We start from the raw sequence: 20,946 nt of genomic DNA, 5'->3' as shown, positions 1-20,946 counted from the left end.
TTATGGCCTATGATACCAAGGCTGAGCTATCAAGATTTTCAGATGGAAGATCATTGCCTCAACAGATCACAGCTTCTCTGATGCACCACAACAAAAAGTAATTACCATCCTTGAAAGGTTATGACTGAATGAAATAACTCAATTGTTCAGAAAAATGACACAATGACCAAAATATTTACACTGTGAACAGTGCAGATGAACTTTTGCTAAATTGTTTTTTTAGGAGGATATTTTTTAAATACTGAAGGAAAAGGTATTAAGCACTAAGCATTTTCATTAGAAACAATATAAATTATTATTAGTCCATATTTGGATTGAAATTGTTCACCCTGCTTCAGACAATGAAAATAAAATTTCTCCTTTAAGTATTTTTTCCCCTGGCCACATCCAGTCTATTGTCAAAGCCCTCAGAAAGCCTCTACTTCACTACACTACATACACATCTCCTAGGAGATTTACTCCAGATATTTCCCTTGGTATATGGAACCTGATAGGACCCCTTTGAAACTGAAAAACACAGATCCTGAGTTAACCCCAGGAATCAGACATTGTCAAGGCCTTCCATTCCTTTCATGTCAATATTCTGAATAGTTCAGAATATTGACATGAAAGGAATAGTTCACCAAAACACAAATGAGAAAAAGTTGCAGTTTCACTCTACCATGCCAATTTTATTTATGGGCCACAAGTGTAAAACTCTTCACTTCTGTGGACATTGCATCTCATGTTTTGCAGTCTCTGATGGCGCTGAGAAAGAAAACCTCCTCAAACACTCTGCCACCTGAATTGTACATAATATAAAGGAGGCTTCGATTTTAATTGTTTTTAGCCTTTCAGCAGTTATTATTCACTGAAGACTAAATAATATGAACTATCAAAGCACTGCTGTAATGAAGATGGAGTAGTAAAGTACTGAATCTGATTCTGCTCCAGATTACACCAGGAGGATTTGTTTGACCTCATCAGTACAAAAAATTAGAGTTTAGGTGAGAGTATCCAAAATCTGATTATATAGCACTTTAAGCAATCAAATCATTTCACAACAGTCCCAGCCTTTTAATTTTCCTGTGTGTGCCCAAAACTGCACAAAGTCATAACACTGTGCAGCTGATAGCTTCTACAGCATTCCGTTTTCATTGTTCCATTCTGCTCAATTTAAAGTTATATCAAAAAAGATAAGCCACCTTAATTTTTGTGAAAATTTTTTATCATATTATTTTTTTCAATAATCTTCATAAAAGTTTTTACAATGCATTTATGGATTCAAAATTTTGCTTGTATCTCTCTGTACTCTTGCAAACTACTTCATGATCAGGCCAAGGCAGCAAAGGTACCCTTTTCTCTGAATGCTTGTAAGATTTTAACCAGACTCTAAGGGCACTCACAGCCCATGCTAGTCATAATAGCTTTTTCCCTGTTCTTCAGTCCTGGAGCAGAGTTTGGGCCTAAAGTTCACATGCCCTCTGCCAGTCCTGTGCCAGGCAGGCAGATAAAAGTTGCGTTTCCATTTCTTTCCACCGTATGGACTTGTATACAATGATGATAACCATTAAGTTTCTGTGAGGCAAGGCTGTTATGATTGCATGCTTTGAAGTAAGAGGAATTTCTCTGCCTAACAACGAAGGCCTTGCATCATTGGCTGCTTTGCCCCAGTGAGTGGAAGGTCTAGTCAGGAGCGTTGGCAACTACTGCGTGATGCCAGTGCTCCTGGCTTCAGGAGGCCAGTGCTTTGTTGGCTCTGTTACTGCTCTGCTTTGATATCTCAGGCACATAATTATGCAACATTTTCTACATTAATTTAATTTAATGCATGCCTAATTTTAATTTTTACATGTTTAAAAGGGAGTTAGTTAGTGTCTGATTTTCAAAGAGATCAAGAATCCATCTCTTGCAAGATAAAGGCCAATTAACTCAGCCAGAAAAACAAACCATTGGCAGAGTAGTTCCTAATGTTTAGGCAGTTTGCTTTTCTTGAGTTGGTCTAATTTAACATGTGGTTTGCTACCAGCAGTAGATGGTGAATGCTATAAGTTTAAAGGAATTATTTAAAGTGGTAATTTTCAGAATTAAAGTATTCTCAAGATCTGCACATCAAGAATAAAGGAAGAAAGAACAACACAGGCAATTCTGAGCTATTTACATGGGCTAAGTGTGGACAATTGCAGGGAGATTGCCACCAAACAATTATGTAGCAAGCAGATAATGACACTCAGTGCGGAGATGTGTGATGTCACATACAAGAAAAACACAGCTCCACCTTTCCTGGGTGGTGAAGGGTAAGCAACTGACATTTATACAAAGGATTGGAGTCTCAGAGAGATTACATGCAGCTTTCTGAAAACTTTAATGGCAGTCGTAGAAGATAGAATACTAAGTATTTCAGCAAAATAATCCAACTGTATACTGTACCTACATCTCTAAGATAGGGTAAGTTCTGGTATCTATTTCCAAACCGCACAGAGAAAGTGAAAAGGTGAAGAGTAGTTATTTATATGGAACAGATTTCAGAAGTAGAATGATGTAATTTGTTATTTCAGTTTTGGTTATGTGCGCAGGAAGAAGGCTATTTTAAATGTCTTTAAAACCATGAATACAGTGAAGAATAAGCAGAGACAAATTATCTACTTCATCCTATAACGCGAGAAATACTGGATATAAACTGTAATCATCATGCTGAAGATTTAATCCACAAAAGATAGTATTACTTCTCATTCTAAGTATACAAGCTGTAAAATGTTCACTCTGAGATTTTATGCTTGCTAGAATTTTACATTTGTTCTCAAAGCCACTGAAAAAATTCAAGGAAGAAAAATATCTCAGGAGCTATTAAACACAACCATACACCTCTGACTCAAGATCCTAATCATGGAGACTGAACTGAGTCTGAGATTGAGGGATTGTTTCCTGCTATTCTTATATAATCATTAGACAATATATGAATTTAGTATAACTTGGTATTGTCCTTTTTATTTTTAGGTGGAAGGACTCGGTGCAATAGTAGGAACAAAGGAATCAAGGCAGCATTTAGGCAAAGGAGAGAGGGAATGAGATTAGCAGCAACATCCTGAATCTAATTATGGATATTCTTGTCCTATTCTGGTTCAGATAAAGAGACTCATGTGCACCTTAAATTATGTGCTTCAGAGCCATTTGCAGGACCAAGGAGTGGTGATTTTTGCCTCTAAATCCAGCACTGTTTCAGTTTTTGTCCTTCTTGAATCTCTTGTCTCCCGAGTATTACAGGACCAGTAAGACTGTGGAGGTCATGATATGAAGGAAGTGTGTAGGTATAGATATTCACAAAAAACTTTCTGAAAACTTTCAGGGACTATAACAGCTTAGTTACAGCTGAAAATAATGAAAAATGTTGCATAGATGGGCTACAAAGTTTTCCAAGGTGAGCTGACAGCCCAGCAGGCAATTTTCTCCATTATGTCTACTGTGAAAAGTGTGCTTTGTGTACTACAGCTTCTTTTCCAGTGTGTTGTGTAGATCAGTTATTATTTCAGTGCCAGTTACAATTCCATTTCCCATAAAAATTATGAAATAATACTCTGATAGTAATAACCAAATTAAAATAAGGCTGTCAGCCTTGTCTTGACCACTCCTGTGTCAGCTACTAATTAGTGTCAAAAACTGTATTCCTAAGTTTATCCCTTAACTCTAAAGTTATTACATTTGATATAACTTTAAGTGTGCATTATTACTTGTATATTTCAAAATATAGTTTTTCCTTGTCTCTTTTTTTTTTTTTTTTTTTTTTTTAGAAATAAACTAAATAAGCTATGGTCATTCCCATTTCTCTGTGCATGTTTTTCTGACCTTCAATCTCTGTCAATCCTTCTCTTTAGAAATTAAAGTGGACTGAAAGCAGTGCTTTCTTTAATGCCTTTTAATCGAATTTATGCTTTCACCTTTATATAATGAAGATATAAAATAAATCTAAAATGAAATAAATATGTCTCACATACTTCTAGTCGCAAAAGCACCTGCATCAGAAGACACCAGTTTTGCTGCTTTTTAGTGTGACCAAAGAAGATACCAAGTATATTTAACTTTGGGGACAGTTAAAAAAATGATGATGCTTCATTTTCAATGAACCAATATCAAAAGACAGGCAAGAAAGAAAATGAACAATGATATTTTATAGTTAGGAAATGTTGATGTAAATATTCTATGGGCTCTTCTTTGTGTCCAGAAATTTTCTTGAAACTCATGAGTACGATTCTGAATGAGCACAAATTTTCCAAGCATAATAGGAACAGTATCAGAGCAATATAAATCATTTAAGAGGATAATGTTACATAGAATATAACATTATATTTTTACAATAAAACCATTCAAAGATCTAAATTCAATGCCATAAACACAAACTTATACTCAAGAACTCCTTTACTCAAGTGAATGCACTGACATGTTACAAGCAAGGTTTAATAATTCATTTTGTTTAGGAGCTGACTTCAGTCTTCCAAAAAGTGAAAAAGCAATTGATTTTACTAATTTTCCTTGCAACAGTTTGGTATTGGTGGAGGCCACAAGAGGAGTGGGGGTTTCTGTGAGAAGGTTCTAGAAGCTTCCACCATATGCAGCGGAGGCAATGACAGCAGGCTCCAAACCACACTTGGCCAAGGCCAAGCCCATCAGCAACAGTGGCAGGAACTGTGCTATAATGTATTAAGGAAGGGGAGAAAAAGTTATAGCACAGAAACCACTGCATCCAGGGAAGAGAGGGGTGAGAAGCAGTGAGAGGAACAGCTCTGCAGACACCAAGGTGAGCGGAGAGGAGGAGGAGGTGGTGTCCCAGACACTGTGGGTTTTAAGGCTTCCCTGCGTTCTGTGGGGCAGAGCAAGGTGAGTCTGCTGCGCCCCTGCAGCCCCTGGAGGTCCATGGGGGAGCAGAGATACACAGAAAACCCCATGCTGGAGCAGGCTCCTGGCAGGAGTCGTGGTCGAGGAGCCCACGCTGGAGCAGGTTTGCTGCAGGACTTGTGACCCCATAGCGGATCCAGGGTAAAGTGATCTGTTCCTGAGGGATTACACCCCATAGAAGGCACCCACTCTGGAGCAGTTTGTGAAGAACTGGAGCCCAGCAGAGTGTGTCACACTGGAAAATGTTGTAGAGGATTGTCTTCCATGGGAGGGACCCCATTCTGGGACAGGGAAACAGTGTGAGAAGGCATCTCTGTGGGGAGCAAGGAGCAGCAGAGATAACATGTGATGAACTGACTGCAGACGCCATCCCCGATCTCTCTGTGCTGCTGGGGTGCAGCTAGAGAAAACAAAGAGTGAAGTTAAGCCTAAAAAGAGAGACGGTGCAGGGAAGGTGTTTTAAGGTTTGTTTTTACTTCTCATTATCCTACTTGGTTTATTGTTAGTAAATAAATTGATTTTCCCAAGTTGAGACTGTGTTGCCTGTGATGGTAATTGCTGAGTGATCTCTCCCTGTCCTTATTTCAACCTGTGAGAGTTTTGGTCTATTTTCCTTTCCTTGTCCAGGTGATGAGGGGGAGATAGAGTAGAATTGGTGGGCATCTGTCATTTCGCCAGGTCAGACCATCACACCGAAGATGTAGAGTGTGATTAGAGCATCAGCGCTCCAAAATCCATAAAGGCAAACATTATTGTAGTAAATTGGAGTTTCTTTCTGCATGATTTACCAAATCCAAACATCACTTTTGTGGCACCTTAGAATCAATTCTGCACAAGGTAGAAAAGCAGATACTCTCATAGAAATAATGCTTATGCTGTGCAAGAAGAAATGAGATTAAATTGCCATCTTTTCCTCTAAGGGGCCATTAGTAATGAATAGAAATTCTCTTTCATTTATCTGACCCTTGTTATTTCTCTACCCCATCTCCAGACTAATCTTTACAATTGGAAATTCTGGTAGCTCAGATGAGACAAGACATGACTTCACTGCTTGCTAAGACCACTGCTTTTTTAATTAAGAGTCTTCATTTTTGTTTTTTTTTAATTTTGATGTTGATTTTTTTTACTTAGATAAACCTATCTAGGTAATTGACAGTCATGAATTAATTATTTTTGTTAAATATTCCTGTCTGGATGACATCTGTCCTTATATTCATTACTCAGAAGAGGAATGGTGGTGGATAATAGTGTCAGAAATTTAACCTGCATTATTTGGGAGATTTCTCTGAAAATCGCCCAAAATTTTCTACTTAGCTATCCTTTACATGCTTTTTCAAGCAGAAGCCTTAGAGCAACCTCTTTCCACTCCACTGCTAGCCATTTCAAGTACTTCAAAAACATTTTCTCTCTTGTTCAGGGCCAGAAAATTAGCAGCAGATTTAGAGATTTGATTCTGATTTATTTGCCCTCACACTAAAACCTTCAAACAGTTATCTAATTTTTTCTCCCTGCATTTTGTTTAGAGCAAAGCAAACAAATATTTTTAAGTGATATTTTATTCATGTGTGTGTTAGTTTTAAAAGAGAGAACCCTATGTTAACATAAGTAAAACAAATATCATACTTCTGATCTATGATTTAATTTTAATATCTCTTTCAGCAGCAGCAGGATTTGATTAGTACTCATGAATTCATATTATTTTGCTTTCCAGGAGCACTCACAGAACAAAGTAAGATATGCAAAAGACCGACAGATGTAAATGGCAATATAGTTTCTGTAGCAAAGTTATCTGAAATTATCGCATAACACAAACTCAATGTATTCCAATATTCTGGAAGGCAAAGTTATTCTTAAACACTTCGAAGTTAAGATTTTGCATAACAAAGGTCTTTCACAAAGATAACGGAATCACACAATCAGAGGGTCAATTAAAATTTCATTTTTCTTGCTAATGAGCCAATATACTGGCTGGCATGCATGAGCCTGCAAATCTTGATCAAGTCATGCTATTGTTATAATTTAAAGTAGTCATATTATATCTTTTATAAAGGAGAAATTGCTGTTTTATGCATGGCTGTATATGCAAAGATATCCCCAGTATTTTCATAACTTTAAATGAAAAAGTCTGTTCAAGAATGTCTTGAAAACTGCAAGGAAATTTCAACCACATTTCCAAGTAATCCTTTTACCTACCCTTCCACTTCCCACACATTCATTCTTGTCATATCTTTGCAAAAAGCATGTACTTGAAACAGAGTGAAAAGGAAGAATTATATTGGTAATATGGATTTTGAGAAAAATTATCTTTTCAACTTTTTCTAATGAAAAATATAAGTGGCCAGTTTCAAAGCCACCTTCTCAGCTGCTGATAAGATTAATGTACTGATTAACACCTTTTCCAAGTTGGGTTGGAGGTGAAAGCAATTCCATTTGGCAAAATCTCATTGCATTTGCTGACATCTTCATTAACCTCACTGATAAGAAAACCATTTCACGATAAAAATTTCTCAGGGCTAGAGATTTTATCTTCACAGCTTCACCTGACAAAGTTAATTTTCTATATGAAACATGCAGGTTCAATTGCCTTGATAATTTTTCAGTGCCCTATACCTTTCTTCCTTTGGTTAAAAGGTTAACATAAAAGAAACCAGTTGCTTTGGACTGACTACAGAATTTCAAAAGGACATTTCACCTTTTAACAAAAAGAAAGAACAGAGATGTAGATAAAAGTGAATGAAAGGGTCATCAGACACAGAAAGTTAATTGAAGGTACATACTGGAAGAAATATTGCCATGTGATCGTGGCCTTACTTCTTCCAATATGTACCTTCAATTAGCTATGCCAAGCTCTTGTGTTCTATTCTATAATTTTACTGTTGGGTACCCTGATTTCTCTATATCATACCACTGCTTTGTTAAGATTATAAATTCTTTATCTCCTGCATGATAAGCTGCAGTTTTGGAGTCAGCAACAGACACCCTCTAGTTATTTTAAAAGGCATCTCCTTCTCTGAATAATTGCTGAATTTTTAAGAAACAGCTTGTGATACGAGAAGCCAATTGTGATTTTAGGTGAATGGGGAAACTTGTTTCAGCCAGGTTATATTCTTGTGAAAACCTTTTGCCATGTAGATTCTTAGTCAGAATCTGTATTCATACAGGAAGTTTATGGCGGTTTCCAAAATAACCTCAGGGAAATTCAATATATATCTGCTTACCAAGATGTTTACTTTTGTGATAGCAGGACAGTTTCTCATCTCTTTTTCCTTGTGCAATTGGAGTTATTGTGTTAAATCAATGGCGTGACATAGTCTTTCTCTAAAAGCAAGCATTTATGTGTTTACTTGTACTCCCTTCCCCTAAAAAAAAAAAATTTGATATGCTAATCTTAATAAAATATGAAATTTACTCAGTGTAATGTGTCTTCCAAAACAACCTTAAATACTGTGTCAGATGTAGAAGGGCGTTTTCTTGCCTTTCTGCCATTTCTGCTGTGTGTGTTCTCATAGAGCATTGCAGTTAGACTCCTTAGCCCTGTGCTTAAGCTTCTCAGGTCAAAGCAGCTGAAAGCAGATTTTCTATTTACTCCAGAAATATGTGTTTATTTTCTAATTCTCTAAAGTTACAATGAAGCAATGTTATTTCTGATATAAATCTATGGAAGTGGCTGATCTTACAGTAGATCTGATATGATATTGGAATGTCTGAAATTTGGGATCTAGGACCTCTGAATGCATTAATACCAATAGTAAATACTCTTCCCAGGGATCCAGAAAGTCATCTGTAGTGCAACATGTCGTACCTTATGCTTACATATTGTATATGCTTGTATGCTGGTAAGTTATCCTTCCAAACTCCTATTTCACAAGCATGTATGGCACAAGATGAAATATCCCAAGAGCAATAATTTTGCTGTACAAGGAAGATCAGCTATGTACTTTCCATTACACAACAGCTGGACTCTGCTTCCAATGTGACTCAATCCACAAATTAGCCACCATGCGCTATCTTGCAGTCCCCAAAGGAGATTTCCTCTACTTCTGAGAACTTGGTCTTGACCGTTTTTAATCTTAGGAGTTAATATCCAGCCTTTCCTTTTTGCAACACCCTTGCAATATCATTCAAAATACTATTGCAGTTTTCAAAAGCAGAATTGTTAATTTGGCCACGGACATTGCTACTTAAAAGGAGCATCACTTCAGTTCTTCTAAATAGAAACAATCTGTCTTATCTAAATAAATGCTGTTGACTTTATGGCTACTGCCAACTGCAGCTCTCCTTACATCCTAAATAATCTCAGGCACACTGACCTAAGCTAGTATAAGTCATAGTCTGGCAAAGCAATAGTTCAGGATACCAGCCACAAAAACACACAAAAGATTAGGTTCAACTTGGCAAATGCTAATTGCTTAGAGACACAGGAAACAGATTGAACAACAGCTGAAATGGGTAATACTTGGGGTGTTTTAGAATTTTGGGTCTTAGGAAAAACAGGAGAGCTGATAGGGCAGTAGGACTGACTTGGCTCAACATTGTACGCACTTAGGAAGATGAGATAATACTGCCCCATCACCACACAAAGAATTTTATATATCTATTAACTCTGACAGCAGCGTGTGTGAGCTGTTGCAGAGTCTCTAGTACATCAAGCTTCTAGTTATAAATTATTGTTTTATAGGTATTCTTTTTTATTTCTCATCAGCCTGGCAGAAATTACACACTCTGTTGAAGATTGCAATGCAAGACGTTTTCAATTACCATCTGTATGGCAAATTATCTTTGTCAAGTGGGCAGTTTGCTTTATCTCTCTCTTTGAGTGACCACATTCACACCTCTCTTGGGAGGGGACATCTGCTGATAACAGCTATTGAATGTCACTGCATGACTGATAAGAACTATAACATCCCATTGTGAGATGCTCTGCCCAGAGGGAGGAGCCAAGCATTGCTACCCAGATATAATCCAGAGGTTTTTGAAACACCAGTACATCTTTCTCCAAAGGATTCCCCAGAGGAACAGCAGCTGTCTCTTCTTCCACTGGATCTTCAGAGGAAGAATACATCCTTCCCTACAGAACCCCCTGGCTCCAACAGAACCATCCTTGATACTTCAGGAAGACTGTAGCCACATTTCCAATGGGACTGCCACCAACACCCTGACCCACAGGGTGTCAGGCTGGGTTCTGACTCTGTCAGTGTTGTTCTAGTGTACTGCATTGTTTATTTTATCCTTTATTTTTTTTCTTTTCCCTATTAAAAAACTGTTATTTCCTGCTCCCATATTTTTGCCTGAGACCCCCTTAATTTAAAATTTATAGCAATTCAGAGGGATGGGGAGGGTTTACGTTCTCCATTTTGGGGGAGGGAGATCAGATCCATCCATCACCTTAATTCTCTCTTGTCCTTTTAACCAATGTCTTGAAAGTTTAAACACTTTTCCTAATTCATTTCAAAGGGTGTTTCACTAGGGATGAAGGCAGAATGAAGGCTGTATCTTGCCTGTAGAGAGAAGCCTCTGGCCTTCACTCAGGGGCAGCAGGATGTGTTCAACTTCTCCACTGGTTTTAAGGGATCATGGATGTCATGATCTCACAGTTTGATTGGGCAATATTTTAACAGTAGGAAGGCATTGTGTCTGTTACAAAGTAAAGGTCCTAATGCAAAGGCAGAAGACGCTGTGTTGGCTTTGCCTAAGATGAGCTAGCTCTCTTCACAGCCTTGGTATGGGGCTGTGTTCTGGAATTGTGCTGGACACAGGGTTGATAATACAGAGCTGTCCCTTTGTTATTGCTGAGCAGGGCTCACACAGAGCCAAGGCCTTTGCTGCTGATTGCTCTTGCATGTGAGGAAGTTTGGGGCGCGTAGGAGGGTGGGAGGAGACACAGTCAGGATAGCTGATCCCAACTGACCAAAGGGATATTCCAGATAATGTGATATCCTGCTGAATATATTCAATGGGCGGAAGAAAGAAGAAGGAGGAATATTTGGAATTATGACGTTTGTCTTCCCAGGTCACCATTACACATGATGGGGAGTGCTGAATTAATTCCTTTCTTTGTTCTTGTTTGCTTGTGCGCATGGCTTTTGGTGTCCCTATTAAATTGTCTTTGTCTCAACCTATGAGTTTTCTGGCTGTTACTTTTTTGGTTCTCTCCTTAATCCCACAGGTGGGGGAGTGAGTGAGCAGCTGGTGTGGCTTGGCAGCTGGTGGGAGTTAAATCATGACACGCACACACACAAACACACAAAGGAAAGCCTTGAGAGAAGATCCACACAGGAGAAATTGTGATAAAACATGGTGATGAGCAAAAAGGAAAGAGGAAGAAAGGAAAAGGAAAAAGGAAGGGGAAGAGAATTGCTCTATATTATCTATTATATTTATTTTCTTTATATGATACTTCGTATTTATCATATTTTTATTTTATATATTTATATACCACCAATACAGAACACCAGTATCTTCTCCATAACTACTGCTGAAAGATAGGATTTGAGAGAAGCTCCCCACAGAGGAGCAGGAATTCAAAATCTATGCTTGCCCCTGAGCAGGGTTTTGAAATTAAAATAGGTTAATATCCATTCTTGTAATATCAGTATCATCTCAGAAGTTTGTCTAAAAGACAGATTTTGTGGGATTTGTGAGCCAGATACAAAAAAAAATGTGGTATAGAAGCTAAAATGTAAAGGGAATAATTCTAAAGGATAACAGAATATGAAAGTCTGGTAATGGCTTGGCTATAATGAAAGTGGCAAGTTATCCATAAAAACAAATACTGAAACTTGAAATTAAGTGCTCGACTAAGTAGTGAAAGACTCAGGAAAATGTGGGATTAAGCAGCAAGACTTTCAACTGTTTCTCAGATATATACAGAAGAGACAGTGTAGCATGTAAAAGGCAGGGAAGAAGAAAAAAATCAGGGTTTTAAAAGAGCATAGACAGATTTACAGAAAAGAATGTTTCACATTACTACTAGCTGAATTTGGTCAAGCTTTCATAATATTCTTAAAAGTACATTTTGTTGTTTGGATTTTTTTTTGGCTTGCAAGGATTTTTGGGGTTTTGTAGGTTGTTGCTTGTGGTTCCTTTCAGAAGGTACAACCCACAGAATTCCCTGCTTGTTATTAAATAAGAAACTCTGTTCATATCTGTTTTAAATAATTCAGCTTTCTTCTAGGCAGTTTCACTTTCTGGGAAAGTGACTTTTTGTTGTGGAACTGGATTTGGATGGTGATGTCTGGTGCGTTTCCCCGAGAAGGAGAGCTGAAAAACAAGGCTCTGCATAACTCAGACCATCCAGAATTTTCTTACCTGAAGCAGTCCCTTTGAAATAGTATGGAAATGTGTATCAAACGTATCAAACTGATACAGGAAGGGAGGGCCTGTGGGACTCAGTATATTGTTTTAATATAATGTAATGTAATGACAACCGTGCAGAAAAAAATACATTTCCAGCTGCTCCACCAGTATTGAACTAGAGTTTTAATCAAAGATTTATGCTGCGTGAGAGATAATTATTTTCCAGCTTTACTGGAGTAATGAGTCCAGCTCTGAAGTCCCCAGCAGAATAAAGCTGTTTTCCTGTTTTCCAGACACTAAGTGGATCAGAGCTGGAGCACTTATTCTATGCAACCTGGTTGAGAGAGCTGGGGCCATTCAGCCTGGAAAAGAAAAGACTCTGGGGAGAATTTACACCAACTTCCAGTACCTAAAGGGGCCTTATAAGACTGAGGAGGGGATTTTCACAAGGTCAGGCTGTGATAGGACAAGGGGGAATTAAGCTGAAGAACAGTAGGTTTACATTTACAACCCTGGACGTGTTAAAGACCAGGCCGGATGGGACTCTGAGCACTTGATCTAGTGGAAAGTCTGCCTGCACAGGATAGGGAGATGAGATTGGAGTTAAGGATCTTTAAGCTCCCTTCCAACCCAAACCATTATATGATTCTATAATTACATGATTATGTGGAAAGTCTGCCTGCACAGGATAGGGAGATTGGAGTTAAGGATCTTTAAGCTCCCTTCCAACCCAAACCATTATATGATTCTATAATTACATGATTCTGTGGAAACAAAATTAAGCAAACAAACAAACAAACAGGTACAGTAATTAGCTTGTTGCAGTATAGAAAAAGAAACATCTTTCCACTGGTATAACTAACCTGTTGGAATATTACTAGATTTCCTTTGTCATTAAAAAACCCACAACAAACAAAATTTAAAAAGCCCCACAGAATTCTGAGTCCTGCTATGACTGGTCAAAGAAGTAAATTAAGTGTTCTAGAAATAATTCTGTAATAACTTTTGTTATCGTAAAAGGTCTCAGGGGTAGCCCAGTGTTTAGAATAAATCTGATTATACTGATAAGCACATGCAGAATAATCCAGATGCTTTTCTGGTTAATAAAAATAGAGAATGGAATGGAAGTGTGTTATGAGAGTTAAAAAAAAAAGTACTGAATAAAAATGCAAATTTTTTCATCATCTAGAGAGTGGAGCCATCAAAGCAAACTTGTTGTATTTTACAGGAGAAAAAAAAAAAGAGTAAAGGAGAATCATTGATTCTGACTAACAGCACTAGGTAGCCATTCACATGCACTTAAACTATGTATGAAGCCCTTATTCTTTGAACTGAAATATTCTCTGTTGATCAAAGGATCTATTTTGCAGTACCTGCAATATTTACTTTTTGGTAGATCTAAGATATCTGCTACAGACTTTCAACCCCTGTCTTTACATCTATAGTGTTGGTCGGGAGTAAAAAATTTATTGTAATATCCATTGGTGACTTTCTTCAAGGACTTAGTTGTATAAACTTGCCAAGGCATAAAAGCAAGACTGAAAGCCGAGAGTTACAGTTACCTAAGTTAGAAAGGGGCTGCCCAATGGGACAGAACACAAAGAAATTAAAATAAAAATGCTGTGTGGTTTTAGGAGCCGGGATAAACACACTCCTTAGTTTTAGGCCCTTCTGTTCCCCTTTAAGGTTCTATCTACATAGCTGTAAAGGCTCCAATATGAAGAGAGAGAGGCAACTCAGTACCATCTTCTAAAAATAAATAAGACTTCTAAGTAATTCGGACTACAGCAGCTTCTGGTTCTGAGGAGCACTGGTGACTTTCAAATGTAGGGTAAGACAGGCTCTAAATAAATGCCTGTGAACTATCTGTCCATACTTTCCATACTATTCTGCACTATACTATCATTCCAGTGTCATGGAGTGTTATTCCATAGTGCATTCTCTCACTGAATGCTTCTTCCACAAATTTTAGAATTTTAAAATTCCAGTATTTATTTTGAAACTTTTGTAGTTATTAGAAAATCATAAGAAAGGAACAGATGCTCAGCAGTACTGTTTAAATCCACTAAGAGATGATTGCAAGTTACTTCGAATGAAGTTAATACAAAAGAATTGTATTTCAATATTTAAAGTATCATGTGCCTGTGTTGAAAATATTTGCAGGGATTGTGTCCTATAACAACTGAAAAAAAGGAAGATTCAAAATTTGTATGAAGGTTCTTATGTTCTTTGCTTGGATCATATGTTTGACATTTGCTCTCTTTCTCACAATTTTGGCTTTGTTTCTATTTCTGTGTAACTTTTTTTTTCTGAGGAAATACTTATTCAGATGATTTGATGGAATAACTGAAATTATCTTCTCGGTTCTTCATAGATGGAAAGACAGGAGTGAAGGAAGGAACTGAATTACCCAATAATGATACTGAGTAATATGTAGACAAAACCTGAAAAATTCTCTTAGACAATATCCATAATATCAGTACTGGTGAAACAGCAAATAAATTTTTCTTATATGTAATTTACCTGTAATTTACCATATGTATACTGATAAAATTACATCTCCCACAACTTGCTGAACTTGAGAACTGAATTCAAGATATTAGGTTTGCCTTGGTCTTTTATGAAACCATAGATAGTAGAGAGTTGTGAAAATTCAATTTCCCTATCAATTGCTTAAACAAAAGTTTTGCCTTATCTGGAATAGTCTTTTCTGTCCTTCATAAAATTTCAGATCGTTTTAGCTGCTTGGAATTGAATATGCAAGCCATGTAGTTGCATTCTACTGTCAGAGCTCGAAAAAAAATTGCGGTCAAGTTCTACATGTTGCTGTGTGTAAATATTCAAATTAAGACTATAAAAATAATCAGCAAAATTTAGTGTTCTAAGCACCTCATTACCTTGGGCTACTCTGGCAAGAAATATTTGCCCTGTGTCAGTCAGATACAAAAGTCTGCAGCTGTTTCCTCCTGCCATTCTCCCATGAGCCACAGAGAGCATTGCCAAGGCAGTGCGTTGTTTGTGTGCTGCTGCTTGGGTTAGTCATAGATGTGAAGGAAATATCAAGCAAGTTCTATAAACAGAAAAAAAGCAGTTAAAAGTGTTAGTGCATTGAAAAATAATAACAAATGTTTTGACCTGTATGTCTCAACTCAGGAAAATGCCAAGTATGCATCTAACTCCAAGAGTATGAATTATCACATCCCTAAAGTTACCTAAAGTCACATTAATATTTTTAGTTGCATTTAAATACATCCAATTCTTTGACTACATAAAATTAGGTTACAACTGTATCTAATTAGTGCCAATCTTAGGCAGATCCTCTTTACTAAACAATCCTCTGATAAACAAAAGACAGAAGACTCCACTTCCTTTTATATAATTTTTTTAAATAATGATAACTAATTAGCACAGAATTACTATATGCTATTCTTTTATGAAAGATAAAATAACATTGTTTTTGTTGTCATACAATCATGATGAAATACAGAAGGAAGACTGTAGGTGATACTTTCAGGTTGGTCTCTTTCTCTAACCTATTCATCTTTTTTTTTTGTGGGGAACGTTAGGTGTTAAGAAGAACTTCAAGACTCTTTAAAGGTATTTTTGCACCAGCAGTACAACTTAATGAAGATTTTCACTTCATTAAGTATTACAAGGCAATGGGAGACTACTAGGGTAAAGAAACATACCTGGCTAAAGACAGGACACAAAAGCATAGAATAAAATCTTAATGTGAATCATGGATCCTTCCCTATGCAAGAACTTATCTCTTGTGATAATTATGTGATTGGCTTTTATCATGTTTATCTGTGTTGAGAGCTTTGCTATCCTTTCTTTCCTCCAAGGAAATATTCCAGTTTTATTTAATACTTTCTTTCTGTATTTTGTATATCATTTAGATGCTGATAGGTTTCATAAAAAGAGTCCTCCTGCTTCTATCTGTTGCATTGATGACAAAAATTTTGCTGATAACCAAAAGTTCTCTACTGAAGACCAAATGGGAAAAGAAAAGAATAAGGGACATTCTCAGAATACACATTGGTGGTTATTCCATACTAGGAATATTAAAAATAGGTGGCCTAAAATTAACCTAATGTTTTAACACAGTATTTTTTTTTTCTGGGCTCTCTGGCCATTGGATAGTGTTTCCTCCCACTTTTTGAAAACTAAAATATAGACCTAGTCCAGAAAAATCATCATTTTTAAAGGCCTGCCACTGAAATAAGTCTATGTGCTGTCTGTTAAACAGAAAGCTTAGTTCTTTTGTCTTTCCTAATAATTAGAGGCAAATCTCTGCTCCTTATGTGAAAAAGATAATGAAAATTCATCTGTGGCCTCAGAGATCATAAAACCAAAGAGGATCATATAAATCCATTCCTATTTAAAAATGTTCAGGGGTTGTTTTGACTCTGACTGGTCATCAGCAGAGGCAGGGGCAAAACCACAGAGGATCTCAGACTCTGACGCTGTTCTCTGTCCCTCCCGATGTCCAAGCTGGCAATCAAGGTGCTGGGAGTGCCCCTGTGCTTGGTGAGCCACAGGGATGGAAGGCACCTGGCAGCTCTCAGGGCTGGGCTGCTGGAGACCCCTCTCTTTGCATAATGGACACATAAATCCCTCAAACACACAATCAACCAGCATGCCTTCATAAACCTGTTTTGTTGCTTGCAGTCCAAAATTCTTGCTGTGATATTGCCAGAAAATTCAGTAAATTTTTGGAGACATCAGCTGGAAACATTTCCGTGCTCTTCTATGGGGATGTTTGCACCCACAGCAGTAATTAAAACAATTACCTGTAGTTTTATCTGCCTTAAGTTTAAAGCAGAAACATCTGCTGCAGGCAAAGACTGCTTACAGGCTGGGCTGGGCTCAGCTGAGCAGGAGAAGAGATTTCTGTACGTTTATTTCATTCCAACCAGTTTCAGTAAAGCAACCAACAATAGTTGCTAAGGTCTTACAGAAGCAAAAACATAGACATAAAATGAAGTAGAAGAAGCTAAATTTTACATCAAAACTCATCATCTTTACACAACATAGGGAATACATAGCTTTATATACAGCTTCCTTTTTTTCCCCTACAGTTTTCAATCTGAGGTATTTTTCTGCTTTTTCTTCTGCTCCCCTAATTTATTGAGTTGCAGTACAACCGGAGACTCAAAGTAAGAATTGCCGCTGTGAGAATAGAGCTGATTTATCAGGAGGACATGTTTGCATGCTGCACAGAATATTTGATGAGGTGATTTTTTCTTCCTAACAATTTCTTACAGATTATTATCAAAAGCTATTAAAAAAAATACCAAAGGCATTCCAAAAGAATAGCAGTCAGATTTTATAGAATAAATTTTCCCAAAATCAAAGGAAGAAGCATCTTTCTGCACCATTAATCTTCCATGAAAGCATTTTAACATTCAAATATACTACTTCAGATTAAAAACATAATTTAAAAAAATACAAAACATAATACCAAAGCCTCCTCATAAAATTCCTTTGAAATTACTGAATAGATGGGTAGAGGTAAACTCTTTTGTCTGTAAATCAGTTCATAGCTTGTACTGTCAGTAAAGTTTAAAGTATATCCTTCAAAATGCTCAGTTACAATCAAAATATCTTCATTTAATTATCTTGAAAAGAGTTATTTTTTATTTGTGGAAGGGAAAGAACAGAAACCATATCTTATCAGAGACAAAATCATACCACTTACATTACCAAAATTATATTATATCTAATAAATATTTAGAGTGTTCCAATCTCTTTTATACATATTTTTTGCCAAAAAAGGTTTATTTTAAGTCAAAATTATGTAAAATATAATTAAGTTTTCATCTAGATATCTCAGCTTTAAAACTGATCTGTAAAGTACAAGTAATCTTGAGATTTACATTATTTTTAATATTTTACTGACAGTTAACCAGTTTCATTTTAAAGGTTTTTAAAGATTAATACCACTGTAGTATCTGCGAATCTAAGTTTAGATTAAAATGTAAAGTTTCTCTTTACATTTCATGCATGTGATTTAAATTGCAGTACGTACAGTGGGAAAGGCATTGTTAAAATCAAATTTTAAAATGCAGTTCCTTACTTGTCCTTTGATGTTACACAAACTTTACAATGTCTACCACCAATAAAATAGTAACATAGAAATAACATTAAATAATATCTAATCTCTCTTTTTTCATTAAATCTCTCTTAATTTTCAAGATTCTTTTATCCATTTTATAAGAAATCATATTACTCTTATGCATAAGCAAAGGCAAAAAAATCCACCTGTCAGTATTTTCTCCATTTTTCGTGTCAGATCTATTCATGCAATATTTTACTAGACAGCCATCTCTATAACAATTTATTTTGTAATAAGAGGGATAGTAACAGTCAGTTATGGTTTTCATGTGAGATATTATTCATATCAAGACATGTTTAGGTAATAATCTGAAATAAGAGGATGAAGCAATTTTGAAATGAAGATGTTTTGTCCTTCTGTAAAAGAAGAAATGTTAGAAATATGGGCAAAATTGCAATCTGAATTAATGTTTACCTTTTTCCTTTGAGGGACACCAGTGAAATCAATAGACACTCTGACAAGAGTAGAGCAGATACCCTGCCCCACTTTTGTGTTTGCCAAAAGGAGCTGATAAATGCCATTCTGTGCTCAACACTCACCTGCTGCTTCCTGTGAGAAGGGTGAGCAGCATGGGAGTGCTGAAACAAAAAACTTACGTCTATTGCTGTGTATATTGCTGCCAACTGGCATGTGTGTTTGGGGGGTTTGGGGTTTGGGTTGTATTTTTTTAAATTTTACTTTATTTTGGAACTGGTGAATTTTGGCATCTGGTGAATTTTCCTCTTTCCTTTGATGAAGCTTGGGGCAAAAATAGTAAAAATGGTTGAAAAGACCCATTTTCATGGGCACTGCTACTACTTTGTGTTACATTCCCCTTTCTTCATTCTCTGCCTATAAATACTCCTCTAAATATCACACCTGAACAACAAGGAAGACATTTTGGCCCACTATAAGTATAGGCAGTTTGCAAAGTAATCTTTTCATAAGTTGTCATTTATCAGTGTAGAAGAAAATAAGTTCCTTGAAGATATCAATCAACCTTCATATATAAATTTCAGGCAAAAAGCCAACCATAATTGAGAGTCATATAATGAGAGACTCAGCATGATTTCAGAGGCTTCACAGTCAGGGTGAGGCAGGTTGTCATTTGAAGAGACATTTTGGATTTTTTTTTTTTTTTTTTTTTCAGAGGTTGATATGATGTAGATGAAAAGCTGGACCTTAAAATAAGCCCCATTTTGGAGGCCTTACACATAAGGAAGTAGATATTTATTTCTACTATATTAGAACCAGTCTTTTTTCTACCAACTCACCTCTCTAAAACACCTCATTTATTTGCAGAATTATCCTGAGATTTAACTGTGATGACGTGCCAAAATACCTATTAAGGAATTCCTTGAGGACTATCTTGAGACTTCTGGCTCAGCCTAGGACAAAGGGCTGAGAAGAAACTGAAAAAGCTCTTCAGTAGCCCAGGGAGGCATTGTTTCTAAAATATAAGGAGCAATTCTGTTGCTGCTTCCTTTTTTTTCAGTTTTTGAGATACAGTTTGTACATACTGCATACGCTGCTGGTGCCTCTAACCCATTTCTTTGTGAGCAGTTAGAGGTCAGCAGAGGGATAGCTTTCCTTGTTTCCTGCAACACTCTACTCTAGGGAAAGATAAAAGGGCTTCTGCAGAGCTGGTCCTCTTCGTACATTTCAGGTTACATAAACAAAGAGGTCAGCAGGCCACAGACTTCCTTTCTCCTCAGCGGCACCTGAAGGTCAGACTGCATTGTGGCTCATGGGTAGCAGCTTCCATGGAAAAAAGAAAGAAAAAGCCAGGGAATATGAACCAACACTCTTCCTAGTCCTAGATTACTTTATCACATCTATGACTGATGGCACTACCATAGAATATGAAATAAAGAACAGAATTACAGCCCTGTATGGAAAGGATCCACCTACTAAATACAGTTTGGGGTGTAAAGACTTCTTCAGGTCTCTGTCAAAACAACTGTTGGTTCCCACCAACTCTTCTACTTTAAAGACCAGAAAGAAATTTAGCTGTGTAATGACTTGCTACAGAAGATTAAAATTGATGATAATTGTACTTTCTGTCACAATATTGATTTATTAATTTTATTTTAGAGAACCGTGCAAGCTTAGCATTAAGAAGTATGTTGACATGATTTACTAAAGGAAAGTGCAGTATGAGGTTTTCTTAAAAGGATGTCTGTTTGTCTAGATTTATATTTGCAAAGGGTTGGTTATGGAAAACTGACTGGTTCATAGATGCTCTGTTGCATCTGTTACTAGTCACTCTTAGTAAACTGAGAGTACATTTGTGGGTAAAAACATTACAGTTGCTAGAAAACCCCTTTTAAGCAGAGGGGCAACAAAAAGACGTGAAATGAAAGAATCACAGAATTGCAGAATAAGCTGAGCTGGAAGGGTCACACAAGGATCAAAGTCCAGCTCTTGGCCCTGCACAGATCAGCCCACACCACATGTCTGAGAGTTTTGTCCGAACACTTCTTGAGCTCTGTCAGGCTTGGTGCTGTAACCACCTCTCTGGGGAGCTGTTCCACTGCCCAAGCACCTTCTGTGGGAAGAATCTTTTTCTAATACACAACCTAAATGTCTCCTGATTCATCTTCATGGTGTTCCCTTGGGTTCTGTCATTGGTCACTAGAGAGATCAGTATCTGCCTCCTCTGTTCCTGCAGACTGCAAGAAGAT

This window comes from Zonotrichia leucophrys, chromosome Z, assembly GCF_028769735.1.
Source record: "Zonotrichia leucophrys gambelii isolate GWCS_2022_RI chromosome Z, RI_Zleu_2.0, whole genome shotgun sequence".
Classification (NCBI taxonomy): Eukaryota; Metazoa; Chordata; class Aves; order Passeriformes; family Passerellidae; genus Zonotrichia; species Zonotrichia leucophrys.
Note: the sequence above shows the minus strand (reverse complement) of the source record.